The 13,536-nt window shown below is 48.9% G+C and overlaps 1 protein-coding gene across 2 annotated transcripts in view; it reads left to right on the top strand.

The window, feature by feature from the left end:
• Positions 1 to 619: 619 nt before the first annotated feature.
• The window catches only part of MTHFSD (methenyltetrahydrofolate synthetase domain containing), a 152,999-nt gene continuing 140,082 nt past the window's right edge, over positions 620 to 13,536 (top strand). For both annotated transcript variants that reach the window (XM_078669260.1, XM_078669259.1), the window contains exon 1: positions 620 to 681. The gene's annotated coding sequence lies outside the window, so the exon portion shown is untranslated. The remainder of the gene's footprint in view (positions 682 to 13,536) is intronic.

The following is a 13,536-nucleotide window of genomic DNA, read 5'->3' as shown; positions in this document are numbered from 1 at the left end:
ATTAAACAAGGCACTTGTTTCCTGAGGCGTGAAATATAACCAGTGTGTTTGTTGGCATAATCGCTGAGATACACCTGTGTTCAAAATTAATTGTTTTCTGATTGTACCGATATTTACAAAAAGGAAAACACTTAAATGAGGACACTGTGGACACTGTGACTCACTGCTATGCACATGCTGGGAAACAACTAAATCTGGCACCCCGTCCCTTTTACCATAATGACGGTACTGTGCATTTACTTTCAATACGGTGTGAAATCGCATGAGAATCAATGAATTATTGTGATGAATTATTTTACAGTCCTGTCCTGCCCTCTAGTGGTACAAAAAAACTCCAAGCAGAAATTTAGTTCTCATACTGTTTAAAATCTACATGGAATCTTCGTAATGCAAATGATATCTTTATATAATCAAGTCGTACTTTTCGTTAGTAGATTTCAAGACGACATACATCCTTTGTTTAGAAAAATAACGTTTACTGTTATTTTCTGTTTGGCATAGCACGAACTCCCCCCAAAAGGTCCGCCATACACGAACACACGTTGTATAACAGAGGCACGGATATAAGTAAGATGGCTGGCACTCCTTTGGAACGCACAATTATAATGCATTTAAATTATGCGTTTCAAAGCAGCGTCGGCCATCTTGTTATCTAATGCTGCAACCAAATTCAGACACACGGTAAGAACTCGCGTTTAATGACACGTATATATTCGGATCCTGCTAATAATAATGAGCTTCCTTATAGTGCTCAAAACCACAATTTTTCTGGACCTGGGTTTATAACCTGTGAAGTATGCAACAAGTGCTAACATGAAAATTAGAAGTCAGACAGATGGAGTTCGCTACCATTCTTATGTGGAGAGGGACAGCCTGTGCTGTGTTTGGTGACATTGAGCCCATAAGCACAGACACTGCTTGTATTCTGGTGATGTATGGATAGAGTTGGTGTGCACTGGTGACATTGAAGTGGCAGCAGAAAGTGATGATTATGGGCACTTAAAACACCTAGTTCTGCTGCCTTCACCTGCCACCTGCAATTTATGCCCCCTCCGGACTAGACAACACTGGCGTATCCGGGAACTAAATTGGATTGGGGCCACAATTCGGCCAGGCAGCCTAAAAAGTGGTGTTCCACATTCATTCTCAATACACAGCAGGAGTTAGGATAATGAAGATAATTGATGACAAACTTTTATTACCGTAATAAAAGTATTTTAAAGCCTGTAATTTAAAAGTTGTAGGGCAGTACTGAAATAGGAAATAAGCATTCTAATAAAAAAATTATACTTCCGAAGCATATAATTATAAAGTTTTTATCCATACTTTTGCTGTGGATGTTTTGATTAATGTTCACTGGGAGACATGATAAGGCACAGACCTAAATGGCCTTTTACACAGCGGTGGCTGCTGCCAATCAAAACCGGTGCGGGAAGGGAGGTGGAGGGCTGAGGAGGAGAGGTTGGGAAACAATGAAAAAAAAACACCTGCTTTGCTACTTCAGCCGACTGCTTTGTAACTCTCACCTCGGAAGTGAATGGACGTAAAGGCACAGGTTTCCCACCCAATCTAGACACCGCTCTCTAGCAAGAGACCAGTGCCAGGACTGGTCTAAGCGGCTTCGTTTGCGGCTCAGAAGGTGTGTGGGAGCCTGTGGGGTTTCTTCAATTCAGCAGAACAATACACCCGGGTTGGAGAAAAATAAATGCGCATCTGTGTTTGGCTAGCCTAAGATGGCCGGGCAAACACACATGCGCACTTATAAGTGCACAGTGCTCCTCCCTGCTATGGCCCGGCCCTCCTTCCTGTTGGACATAAGTAACTCCAGCAGAGAAAAATAAAACAATAATAACAATGTGTTATTATATTTTTATTTATCATCTGCTGGCAGACGGCCGACGCGCCTCCACCATCACTGTGGAGCCGCCTCTACTTTTACACTGACTTTTTTATGATATTCATTTTATGTTTTGCAATACTTAAGAGAGGCTCTCCAATGTTCAGAGACTGGTTAAAGGTATATCTGTGTGTTTTGTTTTACTTGCGGCAAGCATCACGTATATGTTCTGAGAAAGGGAATTATAATAATGAGTAAATGCAAAAATAAACAAAAAATAGTGTCACTTTCCTTAGATGCAGTTAGATATAGCATGAACTAGGGCCAGAAGCATTGGAGCGCTTTACATGTGCACCAGATAACATTACAGAGGATCATATTATTTTTTTAAGTTCATTTAGAATAGATTAAATGATTTGCCCAGAATCTTAGGATGTCCAACTGACTTTGGGACTTGAACCCGGTTTCCCAGTTTCAAAGTTAACTAAGGTCACAATCTGTCCCTGTTGACTGCAGTCATTGTTATATGGCAGACAAAGGAGAAGAGCAGAGACTGATTTATCTCCACTTCTTATATGGAGTGGAGGAGGACAAATATATACTGAGGAGCTCCTTTGCTGGCCCTCACCAACCCCCACCACCTGATGCTCCAGTCCTCTCCCCTGCTATAGTCCCCTGGAAGTAAGTGCTAATGTCTTCCCATCAGCAGCTCCTTAAAGACTCTGTCACACCTGGAGGGAGGCACACCGTATGCTGTGACAATCAGAGCGGAGCAGCCGCAGCCCATTTTCATTCTTCCTTTGACATTAGCCCGCTGGCCTGACTGTATGTGCAATGGGTCATGTTTGTTAAGGCTATAATAACAGCCTTTCAAGCTGTGCACCAGGGGGGAGTCCTTAGTAGACCAAAAACCGGCCCACCAACTGGCCGCAGCCAGAAGCCCATCGGCGGATGCCCGAATGTCCACCTTGCCAATCCGAGGCTATCTGAGACACAGCCTGGGGTAGTGGAGAATGGTAGGATGACTTGCATGGTACGTTATGTCATAAAATATTGTTTACTCCTCAGAACACAAGTCTGCATACTAAGTCGTGGACATGTTGCTCTTTTATTCACATTTCTAAATTTTACCACGTAGTGTGGGAAATGCTTCTTGGCAATGAGAGTCAATTGTCTTGAGTTGTCCAATAAGGGGGGGGGTCACATCATTGTCTGTGTGAAGTTACTTAATAGGCATTAGTGTTTATTTTATATCACAGTGTTAAGCCCTTGGCTGCTTCATGGCACTAAAGGACACCTGAAGTGTTTAATTTGCTTCTATATCGCACTACACCACTATTGATAAGTGGACGTAAGCAGGGCTTTAACTGGAATGAAAAGGCTGGTGGGTCTCTTAAAGGGTCGTGGCTGATGTAATTAATTGCATGGCTTGAAACATATACTGAAAATCTGTGCTTAGCTGGTACTTTGCTGCTTCTGTCATTGCATCCTAATACATGATACAAGTAACATTACACCTACAACAAGCCAGGACTATTGGCTTTGTCAATGGTTGTTAATTACATAAGATAAATAAGCAACAACGATAGCTTTGTTGTATATAATATTGAAAATGCTCCAGTTCTGAAATGATGAGAATGTGAAAGAACTATACCGAGTCTCTGAAGTTACATCGAGGGGAGTGAAGGGTGATACTGCTGAAGAGTTGAGATTTATTTTCTTCACCGAGGGTGAAGGCAAAAATGCAGAGCCCGATAGGAACCCGTCTGGGCATCTGCTCTATAGAACTGTCAGTGCTGAGCACCACAGGACCTGGCCCACTTAAAGCCCTGGACGTAAGGTTCCCAGGTGAAAATGCTTTTTAGGGTTTTGCAATAGTTCATTGGTATGAACCCATTTCATATAGAAAGAGCCACATTGTCGTGACCCCTCCTGATTCTATTAATAATTTGGTTAAGGATAGATCTGAAATAGTCTGACCAAACCATCACATCCTTCGATGCTTCTTCCACGTGGGCCCCAGCTTGCTGTTCTGGCATGGCAGGTGTAGTGGCACAGGGGCCTAGAGGTGGGAGAGGCCCACTGCTGTCTGTTTTCGGCAGCTGAGGGCCATTTCCTTGCTCACAATAGGGTTCGTGTTAGCGCCCTTGGGTGAGAGACAGCTAGTCAAGTACTTATTTTTATAACTGTTTTTATTGGCATTTATATTGCAATAGCAGTTAACTCCTACATTTCTCCTTTCTTCTACACCTTACAACACAAGAAATCACAGTTTGCAGACTCCACCACATGGTATAGAACATACACAGTATTAAAAAGCCCAGCCTCAGACTCTTTTGACCTCAACTGCGCGTCATGAGCATTGCCAACTGCTGTGTTAGCACCAAGGGTAGTGACTTCTAGTCCGACACTATGTGGGCGGTGTATCGTGACATGGCTTTTGAGCACTATTCCCTCCAAGCGAATGTAAGTGTGACAACACCGGTTCCCAGATATCAATGGGCCAAATTGCAATGGGCATTAGGTTCCAATAGGCTGACAGTTGTTTATGGCAATATGAGATATCAGCAATCCAGGCTTGTTTTATCGGGAGGGGCTCCTACCCCATTGTGCCATCATTCTCCGTTTAGCCAGCAGTAGTAACATTGCCACACGCTGCTGGCTTCCGTCTGGGATGTCCTTTACAAATCCTAACAAGCATACTACGGGATCAGGCCTAATGGAGGTGCAAATAATAATGCTTGTCGTGTCGCATATCTCAGCTCAGAAGTTAGCTGCCCTAGGACATGTCCACGCCAGATGCAAAAAGGTGGCATCTGGGCACTGACATCTTAAGCAGTGGGAATCCGCTGTTAGTCTGATATTGTGGAGTTGTGCTGGCGTGTGATATGTTCGGTGTATATAGTTGAAATGTATCAGGCTCAGCCTGCAGCTGGTGGATAGTTTACCAGTTTTCCCACAGCAATACTGCCATTGAGCCTCGGGTATATTAAATTGTAGTTCTCTTGTCCAGGCCATGCGGGCCATCTCAGTGTATGTAGGTGTCTCTGCTTGTGTGAGTCTTGTGATAAGTTTACATGGTGACTCACTAGTATGTACATACTCCAGCGCAGCAGAGGGAGGGGCAGGGAATGTGCTGTGTATCACGCGGCAAGTGTCTTCATTTGATAATAAAGCAGTGCATCCAACATTGTCCGCTGCACTGTTTCAGTGTCCTTGAAGCAGGAGAGAAACTCTCTCTCTCCGGGAATAGGTCTGCACATTTTTGAATACCGTGTTTTGCTGGGCGCTTCATTGTGCCCTTATTCTCATATGAGGGGAAAATAGGGTTATTCTGTAGCAATATGGATGGCGCATACCGCAGCGGCGGGCACACCCTCCGCCGAAGTCCATCCCACGCCAGCGCACTCACTCCACCGTGCTAAGTTCCCCTCTTGGAGCAGTGTATTTTTGGAACAGTGCAGTTCTAAGTGGCCACTGTAGTGTCTGGTCTTGTTCTATCACTAGGTGAGGTTGAAGTGAGGCGGCGTGTAGCCAAGGGTGCACAAATTGCGCCTGAGCGCATAGTGCGTATAGTGCCATATCTGGTACCCCCTGTCCTCCTCGTGCTGGCGGAATAGTCAGCCGTTCGTAAGACACCCTTGGCTGTCGGCCTGCCCACACCAGCGTTATCATGTTGGACCACGATCACACGAACCACGATCCTATCAATAGCTATACGGCCCACGAGGGACAGCAGCAGCTTGTTCCACACCTAGAGTCTCGTTTCTAGCCAGTCCATTGCTCTGCCATAGTTGGCTTTCCACAGTTCTTCCTGGACTCTGCTGAGCCATATACCCAAGCATTTTATAGGTTCAGTTTCCCACTTAAGGGGGTATCCGGTTTTATATGGGCCAATGGCTTTTGTTAGCAGAAACAAAATCGATTTGGACCACTTCACCTGGACTCCCGAATAGCCACTATAGTCCACCACCTCGCGTATCAATGGTGCTAGAATTGTTTTGGGGTCCCGTACATAGAGTGCCACGTCGTCGGCGTACATGGAGACCACCAGACCTTGCATTCTGAAACTGATGCCCTGTTCAGCATGCTGCTCTCTCAATCTGTCTGCCAGTGGCTCCATAGCAATGGCGAAGAGTAATGGGAATAAGGGTCATCCCTGCCGGGTTCCGCGTTTAATTTTAATTGGTTCTGAGATTTGGCCATTTAGCCTAACACGCGCCGTGGGGAGAGTGTATAGAAGTTGGATTTTGGATACAAAGTGATGACTCAATCACAGCCGGTGTAGCAATGGTACTAGATACGACCATTCTAGTGTGTCAAAAGCTTTGGTGGCGTTCAGTAAGGCCACCAGTGCTGGTAGGTCCGCGTGGAGAATGTGCATGATCGCGAAAATAGTCCGGAGATTGTGTGAGGTGGCTCGTCCGGTGAGAAAATCCGACCGGTCCAGCCGAACGATCAGTGTCAACAGGGGAAGCAGTCGGTTCACCAAGACTTTCGCATATATTTTGGTATAAATATTTATCAAAGACAAGGGGTGGTATGAATCGCATGATTCTTCTGGCTTGTCAGGTTTGAGGATTGTGACTATTACCGTCTCTCTTAGCGATGGCGGGAGACAGACCAGCGACAGTGACTCATGATGCATTTCTATTAGGTGTGGAATAAGAATGGGTGCGTATTCTTTATAAATCGCTTGAGTGAGATCATCTAGTCCAGGGGCCTAGCCCGCCAGTAGACATGCGATGACTTGAGCAGTCTCTTCCGGCATGATCGGAGCGTCCGCGTAATCTCTATGGAACTGTTCTAGCCATAGGAGATGAATGGAATAAAGAAACTCCAGCAGGACCAGTGAGTCAGTGTCCACCTTTGCAGTGAAAAGGTGGGCATAGTAGTCGGACATGACCTCTGGAAGTTTAGCTGGGTTGGAGACTAATTGGGAGTCCGGCCCCTTAAAGTCTGTGACATAAGAAGAAGCGTGTGGTTTGCGTATTTTACCGGCTAGTGTCTTCTCAACTCTATCAACCTTGCAATTTTTTCGTTCCTAGGCTTCCCTTCCAAGGAAGTGTGTTTCCCTAACAGCCTCCTCCCGGTAAGCAGTTATTTTCTTTCTTCTCTCCGCCAGCATAGAGGGATCAGGGTCGGCAAAGTAGATCTTTTCCAAGGTTTGTATTTCGGACTCTAGTTTAAATAGTGTGACGCAAAGCATTCTCAGCACCCCTTATTGCTTAGCGATGCAGCATTCCCGTATTTTCACCTTAAATGACTCCCAAAGTGTGGAGGGCGAATCAACCGACCCTGCATTGTTCGCAAAATAATCTCTGATAGTGCCGCAAATCCCTTCTTTAAATACTATGTCTCATAGCACCATCGGGGGGAGTCACGCGTAAAAGGTGTGTGAAAGCGTCTACGGGATCTGAAGCAAAAGCAGCACCGGGGCATGGTCAGATAAGGCGTGGTGGAGGTGTATGGCCTGTGGGGTACCTACAAGCACATCTCTGGAAAAGAGCCAGTAATCTAGTTGTGACATTGTATTGTGATAAGAGGAGAAGCATGTGCTGTCCCGTGTGCACGGTGCATGTGTCGCCATTTGCCTTTGAGCAAATTATCCGATATAAGGATGTGAAGTGTACTAGCGGAGCATGTGCTGGTGTCGTGCTCCTGACTGGTCCATCATGTCCACTAGTGCAACATTAAAGCCCCCCTCCCACACAGGGTCATACGTGGGCCATGGTTGTTTGTCTGCCTTGTTCCAGACTTAAAAAAAAAAACTCAGGATCTTCGGAATTCGGGCTGTAGGTCGCCAAGGGCAACCCTGAAAACCAGACAGGGAGGCCAAGCGAGATAGACTGGCTTTGCCCCGGAGCGGAATAGTTTGCCACTGTGTTCAAGTCATTCGACGGGCGGAGTTTCTTGTCCCCACCTCCCAGCTTCTGTGGTGCATGTGGGTAAAGTAGTATCTTCTCTGTATTTTAAATCCAGTTGGTGCAAAAAAAGCTCCACGCAGTAGAGAAACCAGGACTTAGTTATTGTCGCTGGTGCGCTTTTCTTCAGTGTGACGAGGAGAGCGAGACCCCTCCCGCTTGGTCTTATTGAGGTGTTTGATAAATGTCATCGCCTCCGTAGGGGTCAGAGAAAAAGTGCGTCTTGCCGTCATGTGGAACTCGCAGCTTAGCGGGTATAGCATCGAGTACGCCACTCTGAGCTGCCGGAGTGCCTATTTGACAAGCATAATTTCCTGTTGCGTAACCTGCACTGCGAGTGTGAAATCTGGATAAAATGAAAGGCCTGGTGGCGTATCTCCCCTCGTTCTCTGGCGCATTGAAGGATGACATCTCGGTCCCGATAATTTAAAAGGCTGGCTATTATTTGCCGAACAGGGGCCCCAGGGTGCGGACTGGGTCCGCGTGACCTATGAGCTCTCTCCACAAAAAAACAGCGGACAATTCCGCAACAAAGAGTTCACGCAACAGGTATTTGACACAGCCCTCCATCTTAGAAATGGCTGTTGATTCCAGGATTCCTGTTATGCGGAGATTGTTTCTGCAGGACCGTGATTCTAAATCTTCATTTTTGGCTTTAATCACTTTGAGTACTTTATCCATTTATTAGCATTGTCTGCTGGCTGCTCGCCAGCTAGTCCTCCGTCCGTCCAATGTTTCCATTGGACTTATGCTCACGTTTTGGGGGTCAACCCACTGTTTCACCTGGTCTAGTCGGGCCACAAGAAGTTCCAGCTTGGAGTCTATTGTCCTCAAGCTAGTCATGACCTCCATTAAGAGAGAGCTTATATCCTCATCCTGGGCACTGGTGCTTCTTGTTGGTTGCACTCCCTCATCGCAGGGTGGGACCTCCTGTCTGTTGTACCTGCGCTCCTCGAATGCACCATCTTCTGTAAGGCTGTGCACCTCTCAGCTACTGCACCTGCGTGCGCGGTTTATTGAGCACCAAGAAGTCAGTCAACTAGCTCAGTCTGGAGCACCTCGCAACAGGCCAGCCGGCAACACAGGTAGAACTGCTAAGGCATTGTGGGACTAGTTTATGGGGGGTTATCCTGCCCCAAGGAGCGTATTCCTTGGGCAAAGGAACGGGCATGTGCCTAATGGCTCCTAGGTTTGTTGCTGTCAGCGCAATTCACGCAGGCACATGTGCTGTTCAGTTCAAACAGGAGGTGTGGGGGGCAGCCGCACAAGGGACTCCCCCCGATCCGGATGTAGTCCCAGCACCCTAGCCAGTCGCTTCTCCTGCTTTTCTCCATACACCGCTGGTGAGCTCACTGTTTTATGAGGTCTTCAGTCGATACGCGGACGCCTCATCGCCGGCCCCAAGAACCTGCCATTCGGCCGCTACACGGGCGGCCAGAGGGGCCAAGGCCAGGCCTCCTGGCACGCCCCAGCAGCGGTTGTACATCAGCAGCAATGGGCTGCACTCGGGAGCAGTGAGCCAGGCAGTCCCACATGTCAGGTCAGGCCACGCTAACGTGCCGGGTTCTTCTTCTCACAGCCTAGTTCTCTGGCCAGGGTCATCCCGGGACCAGCAATCAGGGTGAGGAGGCAGCGGGCAGCGACCGGGAGACCCTCATGTTCCTCGCACCCTCCACACACTATAACACATAATTTAAATAAACATAATTTCACTAAACATCCCACAATTCCACACCACACAATTAAACGCCGCACATTTCATAAGCACACCACATAATTCCGCACCAAACCACACATTTCAAAGACACAACACAATTTCACATCACACCACATATTTCCAGTACACACCACATATTTCCACATCTGTAGGAAGCTGGGTTTCTGTTGCAGTAACCCCCCACTTTTTGCCAGACTACTGATGCACTTTGACTTGATGTGGCCTGGGTCCCTCCAATCAGGTTCCCAGGGCCTGTGTTCTTTCCCAGAACTGTACTTTGTACACCCAATTGGCACCTCTCTGGCCACATGCCAGTCCCTTCTAAAAGGGACCCTGGGTACCAACGGCACTGTGGCCTGGTAAGGCCTCTAAGGGCTGCAACACTTATTGTGCCACCCTTGGAGGCACTGTACCCTTACACACACACACCACACACACTGCCACTGCAGGCTGCATGTTTTGGTGCAGAACAAAGTGAAGATTTGACAAGGCCCACTGCCCTGGCTTAGGTTAGCCACCACTCTAGCTGAGTGTACTATACCAGTGGTGAGGGTACAGGTCCACGAACCCTGTATCCCTACATTGTTCTTAGACATTGTAAGTGCAGTAATGCCATTAAGAGTATATGGTTCTGGGAGTTTGCTATTACGAACTCCACAGCACTATAATAGCTTTACTGAAAACTGGAAAGTTTGGTATCAAAATTCTCAGCACATTAAACCCACACTGATGCCAGTGTGGGATTTAATGAAAAATTCACTCAGAGGGCATCTTAGAGATACCCCCTGAAAAACGACCAGCCTCTGGTTGGTTCCCTGACTGGCTCACACCAGCCTGCCACCACAAGACATGTTTCTGGGACCCTGGGGTGGGAGCCTTCGCTCCCTGAGCCCAGAAGCAAAGCCTTTCCTGGGAGGAGGTGTTCACACCTCCCACAGGCCAAGAAAAGCCATCTGTGGCAGGGGAGCTTCAAAGACCTTGCTGCCTACTTAATGCAACCCCCAGCCTCTCCTGCTATCAGGAGCAGTCCCCCTTCCTGCCTCCCCTCCTTTTCTATGGGAAGACAGGTGGGAAAAATTTGCCAGCCCAGAAGTTGTGCCCAAGCCTGCCAACTCCACACCTCCGGTGAGGGAGGCGAGGTGAAGCCTACTCTTCAGTGCCCGCCATCTTGCAAATGGCAGGCACTCTCCAATCAGGCTTAGGGATCCCACGTGGGGTGAGCACACCAAGGGTGTAGTCACCCTAAGGCAGAGGTCTTCAAACTTTTTTAGGTTAAGCCCCCCCAGCTGAATTTATTTAGATGTCAGGCCCCCCCACCACTTCACAAAAAATTCCGGAACCTGGTTTTCAACATAAATCGACCGTATCCGCAATTCCCAGTCCATATCTGGCTAATAATGTTAAACACACTAAGAGTGTTTAGTAAACTGCAGGTTTGCGAGTTTGTGCGGTGAAATGACAGAGGCTTACTACACTTTCCAAAACTACATTTTTCAAGATAAAATGTGCGCAAATTGTTACGGGTTCTCCACTTAATTCTTGCAAAGCCTCCTCAAAGAAACTTCTGTGGTCAATAAAATGAGTACCATTCAAAGACCATGCTCTCCACTGAGAAGCACTGTCCAACTGCGCATGCAGCAAAGTGCGCAGCGCACGGTACAGCGCGCTGTCTCCGTGTGCACGAGCAGCGCAATAAAGCCATCCTTAATCTGTGCATGCGCAGCACAGAAGAGGCACCCGCGCGTCCTTTCTACATATTCAGCGCTGCAGAACGACGCACAACAGTGTTCACGTGCAGTGCTGTACAGCGAGCCGCGCCTTCCATGCATGAGAGGCGCACTGGAGCTATCTTTCCTTTGTACATGTGCAGCGCAGCAAATTCACACTTTTGTCTACACACGTGTAGAGCAGCACTCGTCCTCTGTGCATGCACAACGCAGCAGTCGCCCCGTCCACTGTGCATGCAAAGGGCAGGAGAGCCGCCCCCGTCATCTATGCAGCCCATGTCCACCCGTATAGGAGCCCAGCTCGGAAATCCTGCGCCAGGCAAGGGCTCCAGGAAGCGCCAGCCTGGAACTGCCCTCTGAAAGAGGCCACTTCAGGGCTCGTGCATTGTCCTCCAGCCTCGAGCCGATCTCTGTCACCTTGCACCAGGGGGCTGACCTCTATGAGCGCCAGCCTGGTGCTGGCCTCCTCGAGGGGAGACGTCCTCTCAAATAGGCACTTCCAGGCTGAGCTCAGTCCTCACACTTCGGAGCACAGCTCTGTCCCCATGCACCAGGAGCGCCGTCTCGAGTTACACTTCTGGGCAGGTCCACTCATTGCACAAGGGAAGGATTCCCAAGAGCGTTTAACTCGAAAAAGCACTCTGGGCCTGAGCAGCGCTCTGTCTCAGAGCCCAGCTCTCTCTCTTTGCACCAAGTGCTTCCAAGAACACGAAAACTGAGACATACCCTGTGAGAGGTCTTCTGCGTGACATCCCCCAACACAGACCGCTCTCCAGCAGGGAAAGGGCTTTGAGACCTGTATCCGCGGGGGCTGGAAGAATGTGGCCCATTACAGATGCTCGGAGTCCAGCTGTGCCTCCTTGCACCAGGGCACCGTGGATTTAATCTGTGACATGCCCTGTCTTCCGGAGACAGACGGGGAATGGATGTCTGAGAAACACTGGGGGCGCGAGCAGAGTGTGTCACTGTGCAGATCATCAGAGATCTACAGCAACGAGAAGAGCCTTAAAAAAAACTCCATGTGGAATGGAATGCAAATATATGTATCTAGACTTCGGTCTTCAGCAATGGAGTAACAAAGGGAGCTGCATATAGAGCAAGCGGGCAACTAGAGCCAAATTTTGGGGGGGGAACTGGAAAATATTTCGGGGGGGGGAGGGCTAATTCTTCCAACCACAGACAGAGTGGCTGTAAGAAGGGGTGAGCACACAACAGAACCCTAATTTACACGTAAATAGTCTTTTAAAGACCTGTTAAGTACTCGGGTGCGGCTGCTATTAGACTGTCGCCAGCCCGTGAAGCTGTCTCCGCCGGGCTGACACACACGACAGGGGGGGTGGAGGGGGGGACGGAGGAGGGGGAGGCGCGCCTGATATAGAGCAAGTTCCAATCAGGTGGCAGTCGGCCTCTCCGCCTCGGCCTCTCCGCTGTGGTAAACATGAAAGGTGAAATGTTATGGTGGAGTGCGCGCCCCCCCTGAGGTGGAGTGCGCGCCCCCCCTGAGATGGCGTCGCGCCCCCCCAGGGGGGCGCGCCCCACAGTTTGAATAGCTCTGCCCTAAGGTCAGTAGCCCACTGGCTACTGACCTCAAAACCCCTATAACACCCCCTTAATATAGTATTTAGGGTGCAACTCTGAACCAAGAAGACAGATTCCCGCAACCTACGAAGAAGAACGAAAGAAGACGCCCAGCAGAGGAGACTGCAGAGAAGAACTAACTTGGCCCCAGCCCTACCGGCCCATCTGCAGTATCCAGAGATCCTGCTCCAAAAGTTGCCTTGTCCTGCAGCCAGCGACCTACAGAACCCCTGGGAGGACTATCTGCCTTTAACAAAGACTGGATCTCCTGTGAACTGCAGCTCTGTTCAAAAGAAGCTCCCAAGACAGACTCTGTGCCTGCTGAGGACAAACCCGTCACCTGGAACCACCACTGCACCCGGCGCCTCCGACCTGAGTCCAAGTGGCCCACCAGGAACAGCAAAGTACCCCAATGCTCCAGCGTCCGAATCCACCATGGGTTGACCCATCCAGGACTCCCTGATGTCACCTGCCGCCTCTGCATGGAGACCACCCCAACCGCGAATGGCCGGTAAGGTGAAATCCGATGTCAAAAGACATCCCTGCATCCAGCTGCTCTGCACCCTGGAGAAGAGAATCCGAGGTACACCTCCATCCCGAGCCCTCCAACTTATCTGCCCAGGTGTTGGTTCCTCCTGGAAGTCTTCCTGGACCGAGCCTGCAGCTAAAAACCAAAACCGACATTCACCATTGAAAACAACAGGGCACCCGACGCCAAAACAGCACCCTGCACCCAGCAGCCCCTGTGCCGCT

This window comes from Lissotriton helveticus, chromosome 12 (genome assembly GCF_964261635.1).
Source record: "Lissotriton helveticus chromosome 12, aLisHel1.1, whole genome shotgun sequence".
In the NCBI taxonomy this organism is placed as follows: domain Eukaryota; kingdom Metazoa; phylum Chordata; class Amphibia; order Caudata; family Salamandridae; genus Lissotriton; species Lissotriton helveticus.
This window is presented reverse-complemented; position numbering and strand designations above follow the sequence as displayed.